Source organism: Ricinus communis, chromosome 3 (assembly GCF_019578655.1).
Source record: "Ricinus communis isolate WT05 ecotype wild-type chromosome 3, ASM1957865v1, whole genome shotgun sequence".
Classification (NCBI taxonomy): domain Eukaryota; kingdom Viridiplantae; phylum Streptophyta; class Magnoliopsida; order Malpighiales; family Euphorbiaceae; genus Ricinus; species Ricinus communis.
This window is the reverse complement of record NC_063258.1, coordinates 16,909,608-16,915,849: the sequence shown is the minus strand read 5'-3', so window position 1 is coordinate 16,915,849 and position 6,242 is coordinate 16,909,608. Positions and strand designations below refer to the sequence as shown.

Sequence of the window (6,242 nt, the reverse complement as noted above, 5' to 3'; positions counted from 1 at the left end):
ACTTTATTATGCTAGGGAGCGATCCTTGTGGCCTTTCAGACATCATCTTAGAAATCTGCCCGATTTGACTCTCTAAATTCTTGATGGATGCCTGCTGATTTCTAAGGGCATTATCTGTCTGTTGGAATCTCGTCTCTGTCGACGTGACAAACTTCATCATTAGCTCCTTCAAGTTAGATTTCTTTTCGATTCGTGGAGGGGGCTGTGATGGTATAGCCTGCTACTGCTGTTGTGGTGGCTGCTGATGCAGTCTCTGAAAGCCTGGTGGACCCTGGGAGTTGTTATTTCTTCACCTTAAATTTGGATAGTTACTCCAGCCGGGGTTGTATGTGCTGGTGTATGGGTTGTTTTGTTGTTTAAGGGCATTACTCATCGAGTCTACCTGTTCCAGGTCAGCAGAAACAATAGAGGAAGAATTATTACTAGAAGCAAACATACCTCCCGCATTACAGTTTGCACTATAGTGTGGGCCACCACAAAATTCACAGCTTATTTGGGCTGTATGAACTGGCATCTGAAGCTGGTCTAACTTCTTAGTGAGAAGCTCCACTTGAGCTGCTAAGGCTGCTGTGGAATCTAACTGGTTGACCGTTCTTTGTTTGGCCGACCGACTCCTAGAGGATTGCCACTGGTAGTTGCTCATAGCCATCTTCTCTATCAGGTTTTGCGCCTGCTCCGGCGTCTTGCTGCTCAAAGCTCCACTTGCTGCAGCGTCCACCATTTGCCTCGTAGCAAGGTTCAAGCCGTTGTAAAAAGTCTGAACCTACATCCATATTGGTATATCGTGGTGTGGAAAACATCTCAACAAGTCCTTATACCTCTCCCAGGCATCATACATGCTCTTGTCGTCCATCTGCACAAAAGAAGAAATGTCATTTCTCAATTTAGCAGTTTTAGCTGGAGGAAAATACTTGTAAAGAAAATTTTCAGCCAAAGATTTCCAAGTTGTAATATTGTGCTGTGGAAAGGACTGCAGCCATCTCTTTGCTCTATCCTTAAAGAAAATGGAAATAATCTCAGCCGGATGGCATCATCGGTAGTTCCATTTATCTTGAAAGTGTCGCATATCTCTAAAAAATTGGCTATATGGGCATTAGGATCCTCGCTTGGCAGCCCTCGAAACTGTACAGTTTGTTGTACCATCTAGATCACATTTGGCTTTATCTTGAAATTTTTAGCTGCCACCACCGGTCTGAGTATACTCATTTGTGTCCAATCCAATGATGGTCCAGCAAACTCGTACATCGTTCTATTAGCGTCCGCCGCGGCATTTCTAGTGTGATTCTCCATCCTTTATGGTTTATCAACAGGTACCTCAACCTCAATCTCCTCCTCTTTTAATTGCAAATGCTTCCTTAAAAGTCTGAGGGATCATTCTGGATCAGACAAAGGCTTTATAAGATCAGAGTTTGAGCTCCTGGTCATAAACTACCTACAAATGGAATGTAGCGACCGCAGAACAAAAGTAGTTAAAACAATGAAAGAATAAAATAAAGCAAGATAAAGACAAAAAAATAAATATGGCTAAATTAATAGTAACACAAGTTCGCTCTAGTTCACACAAAGGGTGTCCCCAGCAACGGCGCCAAAAACTTGATAAGCTTTTTTTGTAGCTACAATCTAAGGCAGTGAACCTATCGATGCAGACTAGCACAAATGGTGAGTATCAAGGCCGTATTCTCGGAAAGGATGATCCTAGACCTACTATAGTGTCTTATGTTATCTAACCTAAACAAATCAATGAAGTTTTATGCTATGATTAAATATGAATAAACACTTAATTAAATGTCAAATGATTTGAAAGGATTTAGGAAAACTCTCGAAAGAAAAAGTAAACCCTAGGGGACCTAAGTTAATTGGATTTTAGTAAAGATAGAGATTAAATTGATTATCAATTGCAATTACCCACGGACGAAGTCTTAACTGAATTTGGTCTCCCTCTCGAGATAACCGAATTCCTAAACCTAATAACCTAAAGTTGGAATGTCTTCCTAATGATCGATTATTCGATTAGCATTAAGGTTTAACCGCCTCTATTAAGCTTTGTTAATTCTTAATTCGGCTAGTAAATTACCCTTATCTCTAAGTGATTATTAACCAGTTCTTGCAATTCAAATTTCCAATTACTAAATGAATTTCTTAATTACATAAAGCAATCTAAATACCACAATTCACAACATCTCATGAATAAAGTGAGTTCTCATTAATAATGAAAGCAAGAAGAGTCAAGAAAGGACGTAAGGGATAAGTCTATGCTTGCTAGGATGAGTGTTGATAAGTCCACAAATTTCTTGAAAGAACCCATAACTTGATTTCCTGCAAGGTAGAAAACTAAAATAATATGCTAATTAGCCTCAAGTATTCGATTGCATGCGGTTTTTATAGTGCAAAAGCCCTCATTCCATAAGAAGAAGAGACTATAAGCTAAATATGAACAAATAAATAAATAAGTAAAGATTAATAACTAAAGTGAAATCAAGCACAAGAAAGGAGTTGATTGGGCAACAACTTTCGTCGTCTTAAATTTTATGAGCCAGCTTAATAAAAAATAAGAGTAAATTTGGGTGGGCCTACCTAAAAACACTCCTACTTCATTATATGTATCTCAAACATCAAAGTGCTTGAATTATGGCTTGTATTACGCTTAGATTAATTGAAAACATCATAATTTCTCCTTTATGCACTTGGACTTACGTCTCTCCTGCTTGATCATCAAGCTAAGCCCAAATACCATCGGGCAAGCTTATTAATTGCGTTCCCATGATTCCTTGCATCATCAGTAGTCCTTGTGCCTAGAGGAATAAGGAAGGATGAAGATTCTAATGGTGCAAATCCTGAATTATAATACTTGGGCGTGCCGTGATTTTCAGTGTTCCCTCTTTCCCTCTAAAAGATTCCTCCACGATCATTCGGAGAATGATTGATACGAACCAAACTAGCACAACAAGGAGTCATGACTCAACTAGGAATCCTAATCCTGCAAGGACTCCTGATGATATTAGGAGTTCAAGCAATAAAAAGAATCCTAATTCAACTAGGAATCCTAATTTAACTAGGAGTCATAGTTCGATTAAATTGCAAGTCAATGAGCTTATCCAAGACATTTGGGCTAAGGACACATCAAGCCTTGAAGAATTGAATTTAAGTTCAAGGCTCATTAATCTAATTGAGTTTATTAGGCATGAATGACTCTAATTAAGCTTAAAAAGACTAAAGAAACTGAATTTGAGCATATAAAAACTTTGGGTCTAACTTGGCTGATGTCTTGAGGCCCATTTGTCTAACTTATGTAAACTAGAGTTTTATGGCTTATTTTGGGCAGCCACAGATGTATTTTGATATAATTAGGACTTTATTTAAGTTATCTCTTTCATGATTTCTCCTTTACGAGCATGGATTTACATCTCGTCCTACTTGATCATCAACCTAAGCACAATGCTATCGGTCAAGCTCGTCAATTGAGTTCAGATGATTCTTTACTCCAATCCTTGTGTCATCAGAAGTCATCATGCCTAGAGGAATAAGGAATGATGGAGATTCTAATGGTGCAAATATTGCATCGGAATATTTAGTGTGCCTCGATTCATATTGTTCCCATTTTTATTGTTCAATATACAATCAACTAATTTTCTTTCTTTGCGTTTATCCAAGCATTGGATCGTTGCCTATGATTGCTGCTTCCACCCACTGTCGCTCAACACTCATACTTATGCTCCCTAAATAAAATAAAACCATTATATTACATAGAGATTAGAAAAAGAGGAATAAAACAAATGAACATAATGAGAAAATAGGTAAGATTTCATATCTAATAAGGAAAGAAATCACAAGTTCTTTATTGTCTTCTATACAGCTAAGCTTAAGGATCAAATCAAATTCATTTAGACACAAAGGCAAATAAAGAACACAAAAGAATGAAAGAATGTGAGCGATAAGTCTATATTCACTAGCATGAGTGTTAATAGGTTCGCAAAGTCCTTGAAAGAACCGATAGATTTCCCACAAGTTATTACACTAAAATAATATGCTAACTTGCCTCAAGTACCGAGCAGTTTTTATATTTTGAAGCCCTCATTCCGTAAAAAATTATAAAGTCTTGTGCAGGGATCTAATAGTATGGAGGACTACCACAAAGAGATGGAAATAGCCATAACAAGGGCTAATGTGGAAGAGGATAGAGAGGATACTTTGGCTCAATTTTGTCATGGCTTAAACCGACATATTGCTAATGTGATTGAATTGCACCATTATGGTGAACTTGAGGATATGGTGTGCATGGCCACTAAAATGGAGAGGCAACTTAAGAATCGAAGCAACTCCAACATATTCAGGTCAGCTTCTACATCCACATAGAAACCCAATTCAAAGGAAGAAGTCAAGGAGAGGCTTAGATATGAGAAGCCAAATGACTCAAGGGAGTCCAATGGTAAAGCTCCAACTAAGACCGGAACACCTAACTCAAGAACAAGGGATATCAAATGTTTTCAGTGCTTGATGATAGGACATATTGGTTCTAAATGTCCTAATAAAAGAGCTTTTATTTTTATGAATAATGATGGAGTGGAGACTGAGAGTAAAAAAGATGATGACATACCGCCAATTGAGGATTCAAGTGACATTGAGATGCCCATAAGTGGAGAGATGTTGGTGGCACGAAAAGCCTTGAGTGTGCATGCCAAAGTAGATGAGGTATAATGTGATAATTCTTTTCATACTAGATGTCATATTAATAATAAAGCACCAAGCTTCAAGACTCAACTCACGATCAAAGCACAAGCATAGGATAGAAGCCTACACCAAGCTAAAGGGATCTTTTACACATTTAATGTGGGCCAATTACAAGATCTAATGCCGAATGCATAAAAGAAGCTGTTAATAGACTCATTCAAGAGATCTGGGCCAAGAAAATATTAACCCATGGAGAGTCAAATTTAATTAACGCTCCTAGCCTTGTGCATTTAATTTAATATGATGGGCTTGTAGAAACCAAGTATGGGCCGATTATGTGTGCACAATGAGGAGAGCATTGTACTTGAAGAGGAAATAAGGGAAACACCACTTTAGCTTCCTATTGAGCTATAAGGGCATGCTTCTTCATATAGGAAGCATGGGAGGCACATTTTGGCTTCCTCTTTTGCCAAATTAGTATGTCCTTCATTAGGGAATAAGGAAGCGCCACACACTTCATTATTTAGGAAATTTTGCTTGACTGTTTAGTCAATTCTTATTTAGTAAAGATTGGCTATTTCTTATTCTATTATTTAGGAAATTCTTATTTAGCATATCTTTTAGACAATTTCTAATTAGTTTATTTCCTTTGTTCTATTTAGGAATTAGATTTATTTCTTTCACTATACAAACTAAGTGTAGCCATATTATTCAAGGTTAATGAATATTTTGAGTTAAACTAAATCAAGTATTTGGTTGGTTTTATTTTGGGAGCATAAACACGAGTATTGAGTGAAAGCGCATGGAAGCGGCAATCATAGGCACCGATCCACTACTTGGACAAATACGAAGAAAGAAAATTAGTTGATCGAGTATTGATATCATTGATGCGTGCTAAACCTGACTATCAATCTATAGGCAAGTGCACCTATCAAATGTATTCTAGCTATGGCAAGTATCAATATTGTATCCCATGGAAAATAAGAAATTACTGCTACTATGCTATTCCTATTGTCTAATCGATCAAAAGGTGGTGAAACTTATTAACTTAAGATGATCGAGCATGCAATTGAAAGCTAAATTTTAATGAAGAGAATTGATAGACTAATTATGTAGTTACAATCTAAGGCTGTGAACCTATCGATGTAGACTAGCACTAATGGCGAGTATTAAGGTCGTATTCTCAAAAAGGGTGATCCTAAAACTACTATAGCGTCTTATGATATCTAACCCTAAAAAGATCGATGAAGTTACTATTCTATGATTAAATGTAAGCAAGTGATTAACTAAGTGCCAAATAGTCTGAAAGGATTTCGTGAAATAATCAAAGGAAAAAGCAAACTCAAAGGGACCTAAGCTAGTTGGATTTTAGTGAAGGTAGAGATTATATTGATTATCAATTGCGATTACCCGTGGATGAATTCTTAACTAAATTTGGTCTCCCTTTTGAGATAACCAAATTCCCAAACCTAAGAACCTAAAGTTGGAATCTCTTCCTAACAATCGATTAGTAAATTAGCATTAAGCTTTAATCCACCTCTATTTAATTCTTAATCTGGCTAGTCAATTACCCT

At 37.0% G+C, this 6,242-nt stretch overlaps 1 non-coding gene across 1 annotated transcript; it reads left to right on the top strand.

Annotated features, from left to right (window-relative positions):
- Positions 1–779: 779 nt before the first annotated feature.
- Positions 780–886, top strand: LOC112534143. The gene has a single exon (XR_003078452.2). It is a non-coding gene; the product is annotated as a small nucleolar RNA R71 (small nucleolar RNA).
- The last annotated feature ends 5,356 nt before the right edge of the window (positions 887–6,242 follow it).